This window comes from Vicugna pacos, chromosome 4 (genome assembly GCF_048564905.1).
Source record: "Vicugna pacos chromosome 4, VicPac4, whole genome shotgun sequence".
Lineage (NCBI taxonomy): Eukaryota > Metazoa > Chordata > Mammalia > Artiodactyla > Camelidae > Vicugna > Vicugna pacos.
Window position 1 is genome coordinate 42,274,992 of NC_132990.1, and position 24,047 is coordinate 42,299,038.

At 38.8% G+C, this 24,047-nt stretch overlaps 1 long non-coding RNA gene across 3 annotated transcripts in view; it reads right to left on the reverse strand.

The window, feature by feature from the left end:
• The window catches only part of LOC107034062 (uncharacterized), a 39,701-nt gene that overhangs the window by 2,447 nt on the left and 13,207 nt on the right, over positions 1-24,047 (reverse strand). For 2 of the 3 annotated variants that reach the window (XR_012072046.1, XR_012072047.1), the window contains exon 3: positions 2,488-2,550. This is a non-coding gene — a long non-coding RNA (uncharacterized lncRNA). Of the gene's footprint in view, positions 1-2,487; positions 2,551-20,754; positions 20,997-24,047 lie in introns of those variants that run through there. The other variant, XR_012072045.1, reaches the window with a different exon arrangement.

Consider the following 24,047-nt stretch of genomic DNA (forward strand, 5'->3'; position numbering starts at 1 on the left):
GTCACTTCCATGCCAACTATCCCTCCACTATACCCTCAAATCCCCCATACTGATTCTCTCACCAAACTTACCTGTTTCCCTGAAACTCTCCTACTCCTTTTTCCTCTGAACTTGTCAGAACCTGTTCTTTAAAAACTAAGCTTTCTGAAGACCCAGGAGCTAAGCCCTTAATTTCTTACACTCCCTGGGCTAAAGCTGAACTGTGAGCCACTGTCAGAGATTTTCCTAAAGTGACCAAAGTGCCTCACAGATTTGCTGAGGAATTTAATACTGTCATTCTAACATTTCAATCTGGTTTCTCTGACTTATATAGGTTAGTTCATATGCTTGTCAGCAAAGGCCAGGCCCAGCATAGGATGAAAACTGCTAACTGAGAAAGTCCTGAAGGGTTTCTAGAACTGAAACTGAGCAATCCCTGCATGCTTCCTTGGTAGCAGACCCTTTTGTGTTCCCCACCTCTTGCTTAGACAAAAACTACAGTCTCCTGAACCTTCCCCAGGTTCCAAAAAGTCTGGCTTAAAAGTTTCAAAAAACCTAGCTCAAAAGTTAATGATTAGAGGAATGAGAACAGACAATGAGAACAACACAGAAACAAGGAACAGCACTCAGGCAGAAGAACTGGTAACAATTTAAACAATTAATCAGCCATATAGCAGAATCACAGGACCTTTCATTTCTCCCTGAAGGACATAGATAAAACATCTGATGTATATTCGTAAGTGGTTTTTACAGACCTGATCCCCACCAGATGGAAACTGCTGACCACAAGCATGTAGACCCCCAGACCAGCTGGAACCAGAGGATTGATGATATTGATTTCTGAAACTTCACCTTGTTACCTCACCATCAACCAGTCAGAGAATTGTCCATCAATTAACACAAAATTGTAAACCGACTCTACTTCAATTAAAAAAGAAAAGAAAAGAAAAGAAAAATAAAATTGTACATGAGTTGATCATGCACCCTGTGACTCTTTCCTTCATATTCTTTAAAAACCCCTCCTTGAAAGCCATGGAGGAGTTATGGTCTTTTGAATGCTGGCTGCCCATTCTCCTTGCTTGGTGCCCTGCAGCAGGCATTGTACTTTCCTTCACCACAACCCAGTATTAGTAGATTGGCTTTGCTGTGCATTGGGCAAGTAGACTCAACTTCAGTTTGGTAACAGAATTACACTAACTTATTACATGATCAGTCTCAAGCAGTCACTAGGTGACTTCATCAAGCAATTCCTAGGACTTTGAAAAAGTCTGTTGATTGGAACAAAATTCAGCCTTACACACAAAAATCAGGTGAGTCTGTTCATGATTAGTACAACTGACTTCAGATTATCTATAAAGAAAATTCTGGTCTTCCTGCAGATGTTTATTACATCTGGGTAGCATGTAACTCTATTAATTGACTGAACCAATTCCATTCTAGTAAAAAGGACAAGGTAGAATAAGAAATTAGGTGTACTCCAGGTTTAGTTAATCTGGCAAACCATCTCTATTGCAGTCTAGATGAGCTACTTCAGTGAAAGACCACCAAAATTCTTAATCTTCAACTCCAGAAAATGAAGGTTCCTAAATGAAACTAAAATCCTCCTAGTTTCTGTTATTACAAAGAGCCAGGACATTGGGGAAAAGATTGTTACAAACTTAAGCACCTTCAACTCTTTAACCAGCCTTTCCAGCATCCTTCCAATTCTCAGTGATGGGGCTCCTACGAACCACAGGAACTCTTCCCAATCCTCCCTCTTAATCAGCATGGAGAAATATTCTCCAGATTGGAGACGAGTTGCTTCCAGTACTAATAGACACCAGATCCACCCTCTTGGTGCTCAACCCCACTACTATTAAATAACTTCTGCCTCCAACTGCTCAACCAGTTCAAATAGTGGGGATCTCTAATGAACCCCAGGAGGTTCCTGTTTCTGAACCTATTCCCTTTTGTTTAGGCCTTTTGAGAGGTACCCACCCTTTCTCCTTACTTCCTCCACACCTATCCATTTATTAGGCTAAGACTTCTTAGAGAAGTATCATGTCAGAATTTCATTCTTTCAAAAGGGGTAAGTAATTCTAGAAACTGACAGTACTCATCAAAGGAACTCACCAGGTACATTAAATGACCCCCTGACATCTTTTATTTCCATCTCTGATGGTATTAGAGCAGATTCTGGAAACACTGATCATTTGTCTCTATTTAATCAGCTGCCACTTTCCTTATGGGCAAAATCTGCAACTGATATTAGCATTTTGCTAATTTCCTCCCATCAGGATTCAAACAGACCCCTCAATGGAGTATAACCTTTAAAAATTGTGAATGACTATATTATACACCAGTAACTTGTATAATGTTGCACATCAACTATATTTCAGTAAAAAAGCATATCCCTCAAAACATCTTCTCAGGATGAATCAATACCCTGTAAATAAAGAAGTGCTTGAAAGCACAAAGCCCATAACAGAAGGTTGTAAGACCCAAGTCCTCCTTATGCCTTGTACTTACCCTTGTAACACTCCCATTTTACTGGTGAGGAAACCTAAGGGCTGAAGGAGGTTTGCCCAGGACCTACAAGCAATAGACAACATTGTTATCCCTGAACACCCTGTTGTTCCTAACCCTCATGCATTACTAACATCCGCTCCCATAGGAAGTAAACTCTTTACTGTAACTGGTTTGTGTGGTGCATTCTTTGGTATTCCAGTCAACGAAGCTGCCCAATACCTTTTCCCCTTCACTTAGGAAGAAAAACAATTCACTTGGACACTAATGCCACAGGGTTTTACTAAGAGTCCTTTTTTATTTCTTGCAAATCCCAAAGCCTGATCTGCAGGACAGAAAGTTCCCTAGAAGTTAAACTTTGTTGCAGTAAGTGAATGATTTGCTTCTTTACACTCCTTCTCAAGACTCCTCAGAGGAAAACAGCTTGCTAAATAAAGATTCACTTACTAAAGCTTTTAGCCTTAAAGGGACAGAAGGTCGCCAAAGAAAAATTGCAGTTTGCCCAAATCCAGGTTCAATATTTGGGACATCTGATATTAGAACAAGGGCTACACCTAGATCCAGATAGACTTCATGATGTCCTAAGTTTCCCCAAACCCAAAACTAAGTGCCAACTGCAAGAGTTTCTCGGGTTAGTTGGTTATTTCTCTCTGATGGCCAAACCTCTATATGCTATTCTCAACAATAATGACCCACTTTTATGGGAAGAACTGGATTACAAAATCTTCAAGGCCTTAAAGGAGAGTTTGGTGAACCTACCTGCCCTTAGGCATCCCAATTATCACATTTCCTTTTTTTTTTTTTTATGAGCAGGAAGGGACTGCCTTTGGGGTGCTGCTCACTCAAAAACATGGGGACCACCACCAACCCATAGAGTATTATAGCCAGCAACTGGACCTTGTGGCCCATGGATACACCCCTTGTCTTAGAGGCTCACAGTCACTGCCCTTTTGGCTAAGGCCATCGAGAAAACCATCGTGGAATCCCCTTTGACCACTTTTGTATCTCATGAAGTAGCAGCTTTCCTGAATTCTCATCACACTCAACATTCCTCAGCTTGTCACCCCACCTCCTGCAAAGGGCTTTTGTTAACTGTTCTTCATCCTTTTATTTTATAACAACCATAACAACAACAACAACAATAACAATAACACCCTTAACCTGGCTACTCTTCTTCCCTCGGTCACCAGCGAAGTACCTCGTGACTTCCTAATGCTGAATGCTTCCTGGCTCCTTAGAATGGTCTACTAGAAATTCCATGCGGTAACATTGATTTCTCATAGTTCACGGGTGGTCTAATTTTAAAAGTTGACAGTGGAACCTTTTGTCCACAATGGCAACGTGCTTGTTATGACGTTACAACGTGATGCTGTTGAGGCGACATCTTTGCCTGTGGCTGCTTCAGCCCAGCAGGCTGAACTGCACACTGGTGCCTGTGCTTATACTTTAGGCAAGGACAAAACTGGCAATATTTATCCTCAGAGCAGCTCATGATTCTGGAATGTTATGGAAGCAATGTAGCTTCCCTACTTCCAGTGGAAATAAAATTTAAAGTGGCCCTTACGTTCAGGAATTACTGAATATAATATTTTTAACTGTCACTTTAGCTGTTAAGATTCTGGGGGTTCTAAACTTGACTCTCTGGAAACCAAGGAAATCACTTAGTGATGTTTCTGCAAGGAATGCTGCCCTTGAAGGAATGAAGAGCAGTCAAACTTCTGTTGTGGTCCAAGTGGATATTCCCCCCAATAATAGTTTTTTTAAAAAACTGGCTATAGAAAGACTCAACAGTTGGCGCCGGAAAAGGAAAAACAAGTTTGGAAATCCAACAATTGTTGGTTTGATAAAAAGAGAAAGCTCTGGTTTTGACCAAATAACAAGCCAGTCCTACTGGAGACTCTAAAATTCTCACTCACCACTGTGCATTCATTAAACCTTCAGTCTATGACAGAATGAGAGCCTTCATGAATCAGTGTTGGTGAGGAAACATTAACAAGGTTACTCATCCCACCTGTCCAAACTACAACCCAGGGAAGCCTGTTCGTACAGTGTGTGGACATTTTAAACTGCCTACGGGGCCATTCAAGCTCAGGCAAGTGGATTTCATACAACTTCTTTTGTCTAATGGATATAAATCTGTTTAGTTATGTTCTGTATGTTGTCACATTGGACAGAAGTTTTCCCTTGCAGACAGACTACTGCCTCTTCTTGGGCTAATGTCATTTTGAAAAAGATTATCCCTACCTGGGGAACTCCTCTCAAACTTCATAGTGATTGAGAGACTCGTTTTTCTGACCAGGTGCTTTGACAAGTCTGTGCTGTTTGGCCAGTTTTACAACACTTTCACTTAGCTTACCATCCTCAATTCTCTGGTTTAGTCAAATGCACTAATAGCACTATTAAGACTCCATTACAAAATGTGTCGAGGCGCTCCAAATACCTTGGCCAAAAGCATCACTGTTTGTCCTTTTAAATCTCTGATCCACCCCTTGTGGAACTCATAAACTCTGACCCTTTAAGATAGTCACAGGATGCTCAATGCCTGTGGATCCTACTTCTTTTGACCCACAATTGATAAAAGGAGAGATACTCCAATACTGCAAAGGCCTAATTGCTTCTATTAAAAATAACCACACTTTGGGAGAGAAATTTTTTCACAGTGAGCCTTCAAGAGATGAAAAGCTTAAGCATCATATCTTGCAACCAGGAGATTTTTTTCTACTGGTAAAGTCATATTAAGAAGAACTCTCTTCAACCTGACTGAAAAGGCCCCTATCAGGTACTGCTAACCAAATCTTGTGCTGCCAAACTCTAAGGAGCAGACTCTTTGATTCATGTAACTCACACAAAGAAAGCACTGAACCCCAACTGGATCTTCACATCATCTTGTGACCTGAAAGTAAGACATCCCAAAACTGAAGCAGATGACATCTGATGAGACAGCTCTCCAAGATATCTGGACCAGGCTCTTGGAAGTCTGTCACCAAAACTTTGATGATGGCATAATGCTTCACGTGATCTCCAGTGTCTATGATCTAGGTAACATACAGACTAGATAAAAAGTGCCTGTGAATTCTCCCTCCTACCTCTCCTTGATACTCGAATGTGACCTTAATAGATTTCTAATCTGTGTACTTTCCCTCTGACATGAGACTACATCCAGGAAAGGTTCTTCCTGACATTGAGGGTTAAAAAGCTGCTGAAACTAGACAAGCTGACTCTTGATCAACAATGCTTTCAGAGAAAGATCTTGATCAAAAGGGAGAATTAAAAAAAAAAATTAACAAACAGAAACCTCAACTTGAACAGAATTGAGAGACCAGAAGGGGAGCTCTCACGCCCTGGGATGAATAGCAACACACAACAGCAAGAAGAAAGATTCTTTTTTTTCCTGGCAAGGACTCAGCCAATGAAAAGCCTAAATTCTTTGTGTACTGTAGTTCTCCTAACTTCTTTTTTTCTTTATAAAAGCGTTTTTCTTCTCTTGCTGTAAGAGGACTTGCATGTGGCTCTCCTTCGTAGCAGACCCCAAACTGCAGTTCTCTGCTGATCCCAAATAAACCCATCTTTGCTGAAGAAATATCTAGCCGCCCATTTGTCAACAGAAGCAAGCAAGATGTCCTTCAGTAGGTGAATGAATAAACCGTGGCACATCCATATAACTCAACATTATTCAGCAAAAAAAAAAAATAAGTGAAGTATCAAGCCAGGAAAAGATATGGTAGATGTTGCTCTATGTTGCTAAGTGAAAGAAGCCAATCTAAAAAGGCTACATACTACATGATTCCAATTATATTTCATTCTGGAAAAGGTAAAACTATGGAGACAGTAAAAATATCAGTGGCTGCCAGGAGTCGGGAAGGAAGAGGTGAAACACAGGGGGTTGAAACTATTCTGTATAATACTGTAATCATGGATATATGGCATTATGTGTGGGTCAAAACCCATAGCACTGTACAGCACAAAAAGTGAATGAACCCTAATGTAAACTATTGTGGGGGAGGAAAAATAACTTCCCCTCCAGCCAATTAGGTTCTTAGCTGAGACACCCCCAACATGCATCCTGTAATAAAAGGTAGATTAACAGGAGAAAAACAGACAGAAGTTTAATAACATGCATACCTCTTGTACACATTGGGAGATAACATGGAAAATAAATAATTCCCTGAAATAACCAAGCCACCACCTTAAATACCATCTCCAGCTAAAGGCAAAAGAAGATGTTGGGGGCGTTGGGGAAGGCCAGTTATAGGAGGTTATCAGGAAAAGCACAGTGAACAAGGGTAAGGTTGTCATACAGATAAAAATCCTTGCCCTCTCTATTGATAAGAATTTCTGGAGATTTAGAGTCATGCTCCTCTTCCTGTTACAGAAGGGGAGACACTCCTACAAATGGAGATTTCCCTTATACATGTAAATTCTCTTACAAAAGGGTGACTTCTACTAGGTTTTTCAGAGCTTCCTCTGTGTCTACAGCCTAAAATAATCCTTATTCCAAAGAGGCATATTTTGGGGTTCTATTCTGCTCCCCTTCACTATGAATTTTAGTTAATAATAAAGCATCAGCATTGGCTTATCCATGATAACAAATGTACCATACTAGTGCACGATGTTAATGACAGAGGTGTGGACGAAAAACTGTTGCTCACCTCTATGAGAAAAGAGTCACAAGCCACTGCAGAGTAATGTCCTAAAGGACCATCTTGTTCAGGTTAGAATTTAAGTTTCTTTTATGCTAAGAAAAGACGGAAGGAAGAGGGGTGAGATCAGGAGGTGATGACTAGCCTCAAGCAGCAGGGCATCAGCTGGGGTCCGAGGAAGCCTACGAAAATTTGTCAGTTGGGTCTGGTCGCGGTGTACCCGCAGGACTCAGTAAGACAAAAGTTATCTTTCTTGTTCTTGTTTCCGTACCTCTGTGGGGGGAGGCTGACTCTCTAAACTTTCTCACATACACCTCAAGCCTCAGGCAGAACTCTTTTAATGATTGCTGTGTTTCTGTGCTCAGGTGCAGAGCAAGCTTGACTAAGCAGAGGTGACTAGCAACAGGACACAAAGCTTAGAGCTAAAGAGATGTATTCAATCTGGAGTCAGGTTTGTTCTTCCCTGTTACCGTTCGAGAAGCCATTCTGTGACCTAAGCCTGGCCGCACTGCTGGCCCCTGCAGGAGAATAGGTCTCAGTAGTTAATGATTTCAAGGGAACAAAAGCCTGTAGGAGCAAATAGGAATTACCAGGCCAGGAAGGTAACTGTATCTGAGACAATGTATCAGTTGTAAAGACTCCCAGTTCTTTCCTGAAGGTAGATGAGTCCGATGTACATTTTTGAGCTGTTTGGCAGGACCCAAACCCCACAGAGCACTCAACCACCAGACTAACTGGAACCTAACAAATGATGATGTGAACTTTGCTGCACCTTGTAGGCTTCAGTCAACTGGAGCCTGGACTGTCAACCTTTGCCCCAATTCTAGGCTGAACCCTCCCCAGCTCAAGCCCCTTCATGAATATGCACACACCCATGGCTTAAAAGTTCCCCAATTTTGGTATTCAAGGAGACACTGCTTTGGGAAACATCTCCAGTGTTCTCCTTACTTGCTACAAGTAATAAATCCTTCCTTCACCCGCTCTTTGGTTTGGCTGTGTCTTTCGGCTTGACACCCACCAAGAGGCGAACAGTTTTTCAGAAACACTGTACTCATACTCTACCCAGGAGAGCTCCTGAATTTTTGCAGTTCCTCTAACTCACTCCTGGGCCTTTGCATAGACCGGCTGCCTAGCTTGAACTAGTGCTACAGTGGATCAGAGAGATGGGGGAGCCCTGTGAGTCAGGCACCCTGGACACTTTCCCGAAGTGGTGGGACTTGAGTTGGACCCTCAAGATGGGTGTGAATCAACTAAACAGAAGAGGCAGGGAAAGGTGTCAAGCTGGGGTGAGTTCCATTAGTCCCATTTCTTCTTTATTTTTATTTTTTATTGAAGTGCAGTTGATTTACAATGTTAGTTTCAGTTGTACAGCAAAGAGATTCAGATATATACATATATATTTTTTCCCGTTACAGCTCATTACAAGAAATTGAATATAGTTCCCTATGTTATACAGTAGGTCCTTGTTGTTTATCTGTTTTATATATTGCAATGTTTATTTGTTAATCCCAAACTCCTAATCTATCCCTCCCTCCTCAATTTGCCTCCACCACCCAGAGGTGTGTTTTCTGTGTTCATGAGTCTATTTCTGGTTTGTAAATAAAATTTGTATATATATATATATATTTAGATTCCACATATAAGTGTCCATATAAGTCTCATTTCTGAGGCAGGAATGTGTAATATACAAACCAGAGCAGGAAGATTCCACTGCAAGGTGATAAATCTTAGCAGTATGTAAGGGGACCCTGACTTTACCACTTCTTTAGGCCCATCAATTAATTGGCCTCCTTGTGCCCCAGTTTTCTGACTGTAAGATGGAAATAATAACATTGGCCACCTCATAAAGCATTGGAAAGAGTTAAGAGTTAACACAGTGTGAAGCAACTAAATCAGCATCTTAGGCACAGAGAGCCCTCAGGATTAGCTATTAGTATTACTAATACTAATACTAATACAAATTCTCTTCCCCTTACGTGAGAAGGGGAACAGAATTTGCTATCCCATTGCTATCCCAAAATACGTCTTCTTAGCATAAGAATCATCTTGAATGGGTTATTTCTAAGAAGCTGCAGACCCAGGAAAAGCTCTAAAAACTGAGTGTAAGTTACCTTTTGTAAGAGACATTTACATTTACAAGGGAAATCACCGTTTGTAAGGGTGTCTCCCTCTCTGTACCGGAAGAGGAGGATGACTAGAACTCTAGAAACCTTCATCAATAGAGAAGGCGAGGACCTTTAGCTACACAACAACCACACCCTTTACTGTGCTTTTCCTGGTAACCTCCCGTAACTAGCTTTCCCCTCCACTTCCCCAAACATCTTTCTTTTGGTCTTTAACTGGAGATGAAGTTTGAGGTGGTGACTTGGGCCACTCTTAAAAGTTACTCATTTTCCTGCTTATCTTCTGTGCATACAGGAGGTATATACGTTATTAAACTTGGTTTTTTTTTCTTCTGTTAATCTGTCCTTTATTATAGAGGGGTCTCTGCCAAGAACCTACAAGGATAAACAGAAAATTACTATGCCTCCCCTTCACCTGTTGATCTGTTGTAAGGAACTTATTACAACCAGGCTACGACACAAATGAGCTAGCCGAAGTGTAAATGTCTTCAGAATTCCACCCTCGAAAACAGACATGTAACATCTCACATGAAACCCCAATATAAAAAAGAAACAAAGAGAAGTAATATTTTATAGCTACAAATATATTCTGTAGTTTAAATGTAGAAAATTTACTTTGTATAGTATAAGTTTTTCAATGAGAACACGTTAATATGTTGATCAGCCTCCAAATTTGGTTCATATTACTGTATACACTTATGTAACATACTAAATTCAGGAAATGTATATTTAAAGATAATATTGCATGAATTAAATTCATTATATATATGTTCATTTAATGAACATATATGTTATTTAATGAAGTATTTATTTAATGAAATATTAAATTATTATATTATATTATATTAATATTAAAATATAAATAAATATATATATATATATAATGAAATTTGGATCAAGTATTTTTGGAACCCCTTGAAACACAGTTTGAAAATTACCAATCTGGCCTAACACTATTAAGACAGGAGGGGAAGTGGGCAGGACACAGTGATTAAAGGAAGGACACAGCAGTTAGCACCAAGATGGCAGAAAAGTCTGTGAAGGAAAAGCTGGGCTGGTCTGACAAGATAACTCACAAGTCTAGGAATGTGAAGGAGAGGCTGAGCTGGTCTAACAAGATAACTCACAAATCTAAGTATTGGAATACTGATCTGAGTTCTGCTAGACTAACTTGTAAATCTAGGTTAATTAGTGTTGGTTTGCTGTTCATGTTTTTTGCTAGCCAGCTGGATTTTCAAAGATACATATCTGGCTTTGGAATGTTGGTTTGCTGCCTCCCCGCCTCCACTTTTGTGATGATAATGCTGCTAAAGCTGTTCCATGCCTATTGGCCGAATACCCCAAGCTTGTACTTTGCCCTATAAAACCTCATGTGCACATCTTGAAGGTGCTCAGAGCTCTGGAGCAGAAGCCCCTCTGAGCCCGCCGGCGTAATACATCTGAGTACTCCAACCCTCCAAGTGGTGGTTGTTTCTTGACTGGCCTGTTGTTTCCGTAACAAGATGGCCCACTCTCTGTTCATGGAGTGTACATCTCTCTAAATAAATCTACTTTTACTCAACTATGACTCGCTCTTGAATAAGAATACAAACCTGAAAAAATCAGATTAAAAATTCATTCATTCATTCATTCATTCATTCATTGTGCTACTTCAATAGGGCACACTCCAAATCAAAATTGGGATAATTACTAACTTTAATATACTCTACCAATATTTGAGTATCCACTTTTTAAAAACATTTTTCCAGTTTTTCACACTGAACAATTACTGCTTGTATAATTGGAAAAAAACCAAAAATACAATGTTAATTCTCACCACACGGGGAAAAAACCCTACATAATTCTATTCCTCGTACATCCACAAGGTGGCACATAAACACTTCGTTTTTTATTTCACTGCTATTTGCAATTAGAAATGCAAACGGAAAATCAAACTGAAGTAATTGCTCTGTTCACTTCAGGCACTTCTAGGTACAGGAGAATTCTATACTCAGTACTCAGGAGAAGAGTTTGGCTCACTCACTGCCTCATGCACTTGGATCTGGTTCTTTGCTAAGGAAGGACCATTGTACTCTACCCCTTTCCTCAATCACAAGAGTATTTGATAACAGATTGTTCTAATTTGAAAAGTTCTGATTTTTGGAGCGTCTTCTGAATATATGTTTTGTTAAGAAAGATAAGATGGAGGACAAAAAAAGAAAGCCAGAATTATACAACAGAAATATACAGACCTCTCTCATTAAAAAAATGTTTTTAATTATATATTTGATACAATTATGGTATAGGAGAAAAAGATATGCTATAATTTCTGAAAAGATAAAAAAATTTTCTGGGGCACTGGAATATTTTTACAATAATTAGTAAATACCTTTCAGATTGTGGAGATGAATTTTCAATTCTTTTCAGCAAATTTCCTTTTTTAAGGCAGAATTTACTCACAGAAATGGCTGTTCTCTAGTTTCAGCAAGAGCCTCCTACCCTGACTTCTGTCAACATCGTAATGACTTTGCCATGTGACAACCACGGCAAAAACATCAATGTTACAAAATGAATTACATATTTAATTATTTCAGTTTGTCTCTAAAATTACTGGTGTTTCCTTTCTCCTTTTACTGGTGTTTCCTTTCTCCTTTTTCACAATTAATATATAAAATTTTAGGGTCTGCTACTTTTTTTCTGTCCAATACATAAAATAATAAGACCACAGAGAAGCTTCTCTAATCTGTTGGGTTGTTTACAGCATGGACTTTAGCTATATTTTGAAGAGGGAAAAAAGTAAATGTAGGGAGGTTTATTTTTGTCATTTGACAGAAGTAAGCCAAGCTTCTTTTTGAATGGAACTGAAATACCATATTTAGCAAAACAGTATTGTGCAAATGACTGCACAAATTCTAATGTTTTTCTATCTTATGGTTAGAAAAGTTCTGACTTGAAAAATATTAATATTGTGAACGAAAATACTACAATGTGAATGAAAATACTGCAACCATATCAGTAAACAAAGAATGCTGAAACCAAGTCATCAGCGGCTGCCACCACCCCCCAGTGGGGACAGGCCTGCAGCCCAGCCTCTGCAGCCACTCACAAAGGTGCACTCTGAGGGGACTCAGAATAAGAAAGGACAGGATACTGGCCCTAGATAGCTAGGTGCTTGTCAAAGGAATGAATTCAGTGAGCCCAAATGTTTGCTTCCTCCCATACATAGAAAAGCACTGAATTCATTAACTTGAGATGCCTGGTTTTCTTTAGATAACAAGCAATCTTTTATTGTTCCAACTACCTGGTCTTTGTTGTAAAGCTCCTATATATCCTAGCTCCTCTCCTACCTCTATCTGAGAGGCTGTCATCCCGGCTCGAGTCCTCCCGCCAAATAAAACATAACTCTTAACTTTTAGGCGTGCATTTATTTCAGTCGACAATATATTCATTCATTAATATATTATATTAATATAATTACATTAATATAATACATTAACATTAGATGCTTAGTTGAGAACTTGATCCTTTTTAGCTCGTTTGGTTCCTACAGTACACCAAGCTGTTCTGATTCTTCTGTTGACAAATATAATGTGACACATCAGTACCAAATAATCCTCAGGGGCCCTCTAATCCACAGGGAAATTAAATTAACTTCCTTATATTAGTGGGATGAATAAGAGCTCCCTATTAAATCTATTATCTTAAAAAAATATGTTATGTCATGATATCAAAACATCCTCAACATTGCTAATGATTAAACAAATGCAAATCAAAACTACAATAAAATATCACCTCACGCCAGTCAGAATGGCCATCATCAAAAAGCCTACACATAATAAATGCTGTAGAGGGTGTGGAGAAAAGGGAATCCTCCTACACTGCTGGTGGAAATGTAAATTGGTGCAGCCATTATGGAAGACAGTATAGAGTTCCTCAAAAAAACAAAAATAGAACTACCACATGATCCAGCAATTCCAGTCCCAGGTGTATATCCAGAAAAGACCAAAAATCTAATTTGAAAAGATACACGTACCTCCATGCTCATAGCAGCACTATTTAAAATAGCTAAGACGTGGAAACAACCTAAATGTCCACTGACAGATGACTGGATAAAGAAGATGTATGTGTGTGTATACATATATATATATACACACACACACATGCACACGCACAATGGAATACTACTCAGCCATAAAAAATAACAAAATAATGCCATTTGCAGCAACATGGATGGACCTGGAGATTGTCATTCTAAGTGAAGTAAGCTAGAAGGAAAGAAAAATGCCATATGATATCACTTATTTGTGGAATCTAAAAAAAAAAGAAAAGAGACAAATGAACTTACTTACAAAACAGAAACAGACTCACAGACATAGAAAACAAACTTATGGTTACTGGGGGGAAGGTAGTGGAAAGAGATAATTTGGGAGGTCAAGATTTGCAGATACTAACTACTATATATAAAATAGATAAACAACAAGTTCATACTGTATAGCAAAGGAACTATATTCAATACCTTGTAGTAACTTATGTTGAAAAATAATATGAAAACAAATATATGTACGTTCATGTATGACTGAAGCATTGTGCTGTATACCAGCACAATGCTTGTAAATTGACACAACATTGTAAATTGACTATAGTTCAATAAAAGTATATATACATACCAAAAAAGATGTGATATATACACACAATGGAACATTACTCAGCCATAAAAAAGAATGAAATAATGCAATTTGCAGCAACATGGATGGAACTAGAGATTATCATACTAAGTGAAGTAAGTCAGATAGAGGTAAAAAAATATCATATGATGTTACTTATATGCAGAATCTAAAAAAAATGATACAATAATCTTATTTACAAAACAGAAACAGACTTACAGTTATAGAAATTTATGGTTACCACAGGGGAAGGAGTAGGGAAGGATAAATTAGGATCTTGGGATTAAAAAAAGAAAAAAATTCCTTATTTACATTCTAAAAAGTCTACTTAACTACTCTGAATTTTTGAAGTTTATTACAGATGTGAAAAGAATGTGGTCAAATTTTACTCATAGCCTTTGGGCTTTGCTTAGAAGCAGTTTTTAATGAAATGGAAATATGCCTTGTTTGAAAACACATAGTAGAAGATCACTCTAACAGTTCTTGACTAAGGAAAAGATATGAAGGATAATTTAATAATTGTGTTTTAGAAATGAATTTCTCTCCACCCTCCTCAAAATAAAAACAAACACGGGGGGAAAAAACACCTAAGATTTCATGTTTATCTTTTCATTGTGGTTTCCTATGTGCTGCCCTCAAATCGATGTTATTCACTGATTTGTGTTTTGAGTTCTATTGCCAAGTTTGCCCTCTGCATTCAGGTAATAATAAGAACTGAAGCAATAGCAACTACCTCATATTTAACTACAGCGAGCCTTGCAGGGCTTGCTTTCTGTGTGTTTACACTAGAATGTAGAACTTTTTTTAAGTGTCAAAGACGAGAATGCTTCTTTTATGATACGTAGCAATTAAGAAGCTATGAACCACATATGGTCATGAGTTTGTCCTTTATCTGCCTTAAGTCTAAACAAGGAAGGAAGAAATAATTTTCTTTGGAATCATTTGTAAAGTTATTTATGAAGTTCATGAAATTACTTGCCTCAATAAGTATTGGTAAAGTAAAAGGAATCCTTCCTCAGCTCCTTCCACAAACTGTAAGGCAAGGATTATAATTTAGGAAGACGGCACAAGATGAATGAGAAGTGCTGTCCTGGCAGCAGGTAAAGAAGCATGAAGAGATATTCAACAAAAGGTTTCCTCATCTTTCTTGCCCACCTCACTGTTGATCACAGTGTACTTTTCCTGCAACTAATCGCATCCTAGCAAGATTATGGCAAATCCAATGCTTTATTTACCTTTATGACTGCTTTATGAATTGCTGCATAATCTGTATAACCTCAAAAATCTCCCTCTCTCTCGATTATCTGTGCATACGCCCTAACAGCCCCAGCATGATGGTCACCATCTTATTTACATGATTATTGGCACAGAGTTGTTACCTAAATATTTGTTGAAAGAAAGAAAGAGAGAAAGAGAGAAAGAGAGAAAGAAAGAAAGAAAGAAAGAAAGAAAGAAAGAAAGAAAGAAAGAAAGAAAGAAAGAAAGAAATTGTTTAAAATATAAATCAACTGTTTCTCTCTGAAGCAGTGGTACAGATCTGTTGTTACAATCTGACTTGCATTTATTCCAAATGTAATTGAGGTCTAATGTAAAAATAACTTTAAAAATAACATCAAAAAGGACTCATTAGTTTGAGTCTATTATACATGCACATGATATAAAACTGAAAAGGTACAAATGATACAGAATGAAAAGTAAGTTCCCACTACAACCACCCCGCCGATTTGTCTCCATCCACAAAATTCTCCTCTTTCCAGGTCGTCACAGTCAGTAGACAATTTCAAAAGACCTTAAAGAACAAAAGAATTACTAGATTTGTCCCTTCAGATGGCATGTCCCTTGCAATTTTGCAACAAGAAAGGAACAGATAATATCACCGATTTTTTTTATGCCTCCATGAGATGAGGATTCTACAACTCTCCTAAGAATAACATAAACTATAACATAGTTATGTGAAATCCATAGAAGTGAGTCAATATGATGCTATTGTTATACTGTCCTGTGCGGAATGGCAAGGAGTTTATTGAAATAGAATACTTCTTTGATTTCTGAAACAATTTGATCAAAGGTTTGCTTTTGCTCAGATCAGACAGAGTTGGTTTCCAGTGCAATTTACCTCACTAGAACTATGTGTTAACATTTTCCTTTCTCCCTTGCATTCAGCACTAGGTGGCAGAGATTCCAAGAGCGGTTGAAGGTGATAGTAATTTTCTAAGGAGCCACCAGGGCTGGGGAAGAACTGAAGAGGCTGTTTTCCCCTCCAAGTGAAATGACTATTCATCCTCACTGATAGGAAAAATCAGCCTTTATTATCTTTGTGTGTTATGAAAAGTATCCAGTAAGTCAATACTTAATGTCCTTCTTTTCATTGAAAGCTAAACAGAACCTGTAAAAGGAAGCATTTGTATGATGCTCTGAGTGACACAGAACCAGGTGAGGAGCAGTAGCTAAATCTCTTTTTGTAATCTATTCAAAATGAAAAGGTCAGAATTCCATATTGGCATTAAGGCAAACATGATCCACTTACCCCAGACAACAGAAAAAATGAAGTCAGCCAACGTACAAGTCAAATCAAGTCAAATATTCCAGAACTTTCAGTGAAAAAAACCATTGAACCACCCCAAAAGTTTACATGTAAAACATTGCCAAAAGGCTGATAAAGGACAGTAATTTTATTTTTATTTTATTTTTAAAATACTTATTTACCCAAAATATAGGGCTACCAAGTTTAGGCAACTGGCTAAATATTTAAGAAAAAATAAAGTTAGTTCTGAAAGGGAGCAGGACCCTGTGCCCCCTCCCCTGCCTCTGGTTTATGGAAAGTCTCCAGGGCCTCCCTGAGTCCTAGAAAAGCAGGCTCAAGCAGTTGATCAGGGCAAGCCTGCAGGCACTGGCAGATGCGATTCTGACCACCTAGCTCAACGATTAACTGGGATTATTCCTTCATTTCCCTTTAAAGCTTTCATGTCTGAACAGAATTTTTGGAGATGGGGTTTTTGGAGGGATGCTGGGTCCACTAGATTGCAAGCATTCTGATCAAAAGCAACTTTCCTTTTTGTTTAGGAAGTTCCTGAAACACACAATAAAATTGTTTGCCATTTCATCTTTCTGGGTAAGAATTTCCTGGAATAGGAAAGTCAAATAAAAGTAGATAGTTGTGTGTGTGTGTGTGTGTGTGTGTGTGTGTGTGTGTGTGTAGACAGTAAGTTACTTCGATTTCTCAGAAGAAACCTCTTTTAACTTCTTTCAATCCAGTGTTTCCCCAGCCCACTGCACCGTAACACTCTTCTCTCATAAAACCCATTAAAATGTCAAGGAACAAACCATAATAAACACTAAACCAGGAAATCATTTCTATGAGAGTGTGATGAACTGGAAGTTCTCAAAGGGTGATCCCCAGAGCAGCAGAGGCAGCATCACTTGGGAACTTGTTAGAAACGTTCCCACCTACTAACTCAGAAACCCCGGGGGTGGGGTCGGCAATCTGTGTTTCACACCACCCTCCTGGTGACTCTGACGCATGCCTGAGTTTGAGAACCAGTGCTGTGAGCCCCCTCAGAACGCTTCTCCTAATTTCCCTGCCCAGCGCAGAACAGAGACTTGTGGGTGCCGGAGCCGACTAACACCTGCTATTTCTTCAAGGAATTTAAATATTTGTCTGCGTGTGCTTGGTGGAGATGAGAGCAAACCAATTTTTTGCAAAAGCCGAGTGCCTCTTTCTCTACACTGTGACTCATACTCTGATGTTCTCTCTTCTTCCCTGAGCTCTTTGAAAACAGCACCCGCTTTGCTCTAAGATTAGCGCATTAGTGAGGAATATAACATTTACTCAAGATGTTAGCAGAGAGCCCAGGAGACGATCTGGATCGCATGGTCTCAAGGGTTTGCTTTTAAATTAATTACCCGCATCCCCCACCCGACTCCGTCCCATTTAAGGTATCTCTTCTCCCAAACCTGTCTTCTTGGCTTGGCTGCTCTTAGGCGGCCTATCTCTTCCTGCTCCGGACTCCACCTTCTTTCTGACCTTTCCTTCTAAAAGCAGTTCAGTTAGTGCCCACAAAAGTTTCTAAAGTCTTTATCCCACCACCACCTGCAAGTTAACACTCTTCAGGGAAACTGGAGGAATCATATTAAGGCTGAAGACTTTGCCTTGTGAAAAAAGCCTCCCCAGCTGCTAGGCTGCACCGAAGCTGTGCTGAGCGGGGCTGACGTCAATCTAAACTTCCCCACCGTGGCGGAGGAAACCGGAGTTACAACCGATACCGTGCTTCCAGTTTATTCCAGTCAGATTGCAGAGTCCCTTTCAGATGGGTGTTCCAACCCGGGCGAGTCCCTCTTAGGGTGGCTCAGGTTCTGCCCCCGGTTACAGGCAGCAAAGCCCAGCGGGCAGGATGAAGGCCACATTGGTAGGGCATTATTGTGGGACTCTGTCTAGGAAGTGGCACATCTGAAAGAAACCTGTTTACAGCAGCCCGGGCGCAGTGTTCCTTAGTTTCAGACTTCATTGCACATTAGCATCATCTGGGGAACTTTTACAGCTATTGACACCAAGGCCATACTCTACACCAGCGAAATCAGAATCCTTGGTACAGATCCAGGCACCAGTACTTTATAAAGCTCCCTAAGTCATTCCCACGGGCAGCAAGTCTGAGCGCGCTGGACCACACTGTGCACGGAATCACACAACCCGCTAAGACCTTCCGACCATTTTGTTCAAAGCACTTCACATAACTAAATTAGTTTTATTTTCATCACTTTCTGTTTTCCAGATGGGAACCTTGGTACTCACAGGGAGAATGTGACTCATACAAGGAAGGCTACAGGTGAACTGTTAAAGTGGTTACAGTAGGTGTGACCTTCTCCCAGCCACTGCTCTCATCAAGGCCTGAGACTCGTAAATGCTATATAATTTTTTGAAGTTTCTTGGGAACCAAAAAGAATTTGGAGACTCTTAATGGGGGATGCAGGCAATTCGAATGAAAATCATCATGCATTAATTTCTGAATTAAGGTTTTTTTTTTTGTCTGAGAAATCTGAAATCTGAACAAGTAAACTGTGAATTTTTAAAAATTAATAATATGGTTTTGGCTTTAATAAGAAAAATCTGACTAAGAGCTGTAGGAAATGTTCCCATGTGGTCAGAATCAACCTCAAAATAGTTTAACCTTGTTACATAGCAACTCATACCCTGTGATTCTGGAGATATTCCTTTTCACTGGCTCTGGCTCAAAACAAATATCAAAAATTTCAGACCAAAGACCCTGTCAGGCCACAGAACCCACATCCTGGGTGGTTACGGAATATTTAAATTATCGTGGGAAAACATGAGATCTGACGCCTGGGTCTTGAGTCTTTGCAGTGTTAAAAGTCGTGGGAGATGAGGAGGGACCAGTGTGCTCAGAAGGGGCAACAGAAGGAAAACAGGGAGCAGTCAGTGTCCAGCTGAAGAAAGGATTTCAAGGACAAAGAGTGATTAGTTGTTTGAAAAGCTGCTGAGATGAAGTAAAATGAGTTCGAATAAACGCCTACTGGATTTAGTAACATGGAGCTGTATTTGACAAGAGTGGTATCCCCTGAGGCACAGGAGGAAGCACTGGATTAGCGAGGGTGTAACAAACACAATCGGGTTCTTCCAGAAACTCCCTTTACCAAGCCCAAGGGGAGGTTTATGCCCCCCTGGACCTTCTGCTCTGTTCTGGAGATCCCAGCTAGGAGCCTGCAAAGGGAAAGGCACAGAATAGTTGCAGTGCCTTCCTAACTGGTCACTGAGAAGGCCAGCTCTCGGTAAGGCAGTTAACTAAGGCAAAGGACACCACGCCCATTCGTATGTGGGTGGTTTGGGGTTGCTGTCACCCTCCAGGGGTAGAGATAAGTAGTTGTGACAGATAATTGTGACATATAGCCCAAGTGCTTAAAATAGTAACTAGCTCTCTGCCCTTTCCCAGAAAAAGTTTGCCATGCTTTGCTGTAAAATAGAGAGGAAGGGACAGAATGAATTAGGGCTGTGGGTAAAGGATGAAGGGGTTCAAGAAAAGGGTTTTTAAAGAAGAACGAAATAACATTTTTGTATGCTGAAAGGATATAGTAAAAAAGAATGAAAATTAATGTTGCAGAAGAGAAAACTGCTGGGTTAAGTTCTTGAGTATGACAGCAGGGTGGAGACCATGTGCCCAAGGAGAACAGGTGACCTTGCTAGGATTAGAGTCATTTTTATTTTTATTTTTACAAAGTTCAACTCTAATTTATTCTTTTAAGTGATTGCATATGATTTCATAGTGCAGATAAATCATAATTTATTCCATCATTCCCCTACTGAATGACATAATTTGTTCCCAGGTTCCTGCTGCTCTGGACAATGCAGCAATTAGCATCTTTGCAGTTTTTTTCAATGTTGTGTCAATTTCTCATGTACAACATAATGTTTCAGTCAACACATATACATATATTTTCCTTTCCATATTCTTCTTCATCACAGGTTACTACAAGATATTGAATAGAGTTGCCTGTGCTATACAGAAGAACCTTGTTATTTATCTATTTTATATATAGTTAGTATCTGCAAATCTCAAACGATCAGAGTCATTTTTGTCTTTCATTGTTATTCTATGAAAAGATGTGCAATCTCACACTCAAGAGAAACATAAAAATTAAACTTTTTTTTTAACCTCTCAGAATTGGCAAAGGCAAAAATGCTGGTACTTTGCTCTGTCAGTGAATTCATGGGGAAAGAGGAAGGCATTTGTATGTTGATGGTGAGAGTAGAAATTGGTACATTTTCTGTCTGGAGGCATATCATCACCAAGCCTAAGGCTCAGACCTTCTAAGACGATCACCCATCTAGGAAACATACCCTGTGAAACTGACCTTCAGTTCACTCTTCAGGAATGAACTGCAGTAATTAGCAGTTCTCGTCGCTGCTCAGGAACAAGGCTGGGGTCTCCAGAACATTCAGAGATTCCGAGAGGGCTAGAACCCTCTTGTGAGTGCAGCAAAGAAAAGTTCTAAAGACCTGATGGGATCACCACCCCAGCACCAGCGTCCAGGGAAGCCCACCCCTATGGCAGAGATGGGGCTGCTAAATCTCCAGCTGCGTGTGGTCTTCTCAGAGTTTAAATTCTTATACCTGTTACCCAGGTTTCATGAACTTACTTCCTTTCTCTGTGTGTGATGATATCTTTTGCCAATTACCTTCACCCTTGAAGGAAACCACCAGAGGCCAATATCTACCAGTTTTTTATATGCTCATTTTAACCAAACAATACCATTTTCTGGCAATTTATTCTACACATGTATTTCATACGTGTATAAGGATGTTCACTGCAGCATTATTTGTAACAGCAAAAAACTGCAAACAACCTAGTAGGAATCTATTAAATATCATGGGACAGCCCTTGGGCTGTATTGAAAAAAAACAGACATTGCAGACAGACATTGAAAAAAGCAAAGAGGCTTTACATACACATTTCCAAAATGTGGTGAGTGGAAAAAAGGAAGGTATTAATCAACCTCAAAGAATGAGGATAAAAACAGACACGCAGATCAGTGGAACAGGACAGAAGTCCAGAAATAAACTCACGCACCTACAGTCAATGAACCTACGACAAAGGAGGCAAGAACATACAATGGAGAAAAGACAGCCTCTTCAGCAAGTGGTGCTGGGAAAACTGGACAGCTACCTGTAAAAGACTGAAATCAGAACATTCTCTAACACTATATAAAAAAATAACCTCAACAAGGATTAAAGACTTAAATGTAAGGCCAGATACTATGAAACTCCTAGAGGAAAATACAGGCAGAACACCTTGGACATAAATCACAGCAATATATTTTTTGAACCAGCTCCTGGAGCAATGGAAATAAAAGCAAAAATAAACAAACGGGATCTAATTAAACTTAAAAGGTTTTGCACAGCTAAGGATACCATTGACAAAACAAAAAGACAACCTACAGAATGGGAGAAAATATTTGCAAATGATTCAACCAACAAGGGACTAATTTCCAAAATACACAAACAGCTCATACACCTTAATATCAAAAAAAACAAGCAACCCAATTAAAAAATGAGCAGAAGACCTAAATAGACATTTCTCCAAAGCAGATATCCATATGGCCAACAAGCACATGAAAGGATGCTCAACATCAACTGTTAGGGAGATGCAAATCAAAACTACAGTCACCACACAACAGTCAGAATGGCCATCATTAAAAAGTCCACAAAAGATAAATGCTGTAGAGGGTGTAGAGAAAAAGGAACCCTCTTGCACTGTTGGTAGGAATGTAAATTGGTGCAGCCACTATGGAGGACAGTATGGAGGTTCCTTAAAAAACTAAAAATAGACTTACCATATGATCTAGCAATCCCACTCCTGGGCATATATCTGGAGAAAAATCTAATTAGAAAAGACACACGAGGGTAGGGAATAGCTCAGTGACAGAGTGCATGCCTAGCATGCATGAGGTCCTGGATTCAATCCCCAGTACCTCCATTAAAAATAAATAAAGAAGACACATGCACTCCAACGTTCACAGCAGCACTATTTACAATAGCCAAGACATGGAAACAACCCAAATGTCCATTAACAGATGACTAGTTAAAGAAGATGTGATACACACACACACACACACACACACACACACACACACACAGTGGAATACTACTCAGTCATAAAAAAGAATAAATGAATGCCATTTGCAGCAACATGGATGGACCTGGAGATTGTCATTCTAAGTGAAGTGGGCCAGAAAGAGAAAGAAAAATGCCATATGACATCACTTATATGTGGAGTCAAAAAAAAAGGACACAAATGAACTACTTAGTATTTATAACTCAGATGATTGATTTTTTAAAATATGTATAAGCACATTTGACTGTCTTTTATGATTGGATTACTAAATTCTGTTGATTCTTATTTTGTGGTTGGCTTTATTCCTTTGCTTAACTATGTAAGTTTAAAAAGATAAAGCTCTAAACTGTTCTTAGAAACAAAGAACAGTACATATATATAAATTTTAAAAGTTTTATCTCTTAATGAGTTGCTCTTCCTAGAATAAACTTTGTTTACCCCCCCCCCAAAAAAATTAAATTAAAAAGAAAACAATGAGGTTAGCAAACAAGGATTAGGATTCAAGGATTAGGTAGCAAGCAGTGTTATATATTGCTGAGAAGTTATAAAAAGGCATTGGATTTGACAGAAAGATGGAGTTATATGAATTCTTCATTGAGTTCAAGAGTAGTTTGCAAATCTTCAGGAGTAGTTTTAATACTTTGCAGGTGGAAGTTTTAGGGATGAGAATTTTTTTTAAATAATGGTTAATGTGGACACAGTAGAAAAAGAGTTTGGAAATAGAACTGTTAATAGAAAGATTAGTAAAGATGTCAATTATTCATACATTATGCCACTTCTTAGTGGCCCCACAGGTAACTGTTGTTTTATTAATATTTTCAATCATTTTTCTCTATGTGATAAATTTTCTATTTTTGTTACAGTTTCTGTTGCAGTTTTGTCAAGTACCCTAATCTTTTCTTCTTCCTCCTCTGCTCTGCTGTTAATTCCAGTTAGCATATTTTTTTTCAGTCTCAGAGATTGTATTTTTAATCTCTACAAACCCAATTTATATTCCTGCCTAATATGCTCAACCTTTCATCTGCCTTCTTGAACATGTGGAATACAGTTATAATAACTGTTTTAATGTTCTCAAATCACCATTTAAAAAGATCTATTTCTATTGATTGATTTTGTCTCCTCTTTACTATGGGTTTTTTAATACACATATTTTTATTGAAGTATAGTCAGTTTACAATGTTGTGTCAATTTCTGGTGTACAGCACAATGCTTCAGTCGTACATGAACATACATATACTCATTTTCAAATTACTTTTCAATGTAAGTTACTATAAGATATTGAATATAGTTCCCTGTGTTATACAGTATAAACTTGTTGATTATTTTATATGTATTAGTTAGTATATGCAAATCTCAAACTCCCAATTTATCCCTTTACACCCTCTTCACCCCTTGGTAAACATAAGTTTGTTTTCTATGTCTGTGAGCCTGTTTCTGTTTTATAAATAAGTTCATTTGTCTTTTTTCTTTTTAGATTCCACATATAAGTGATACCATATGGTATTTTTCTTTCTCTTTCTGGCTTACTTCACT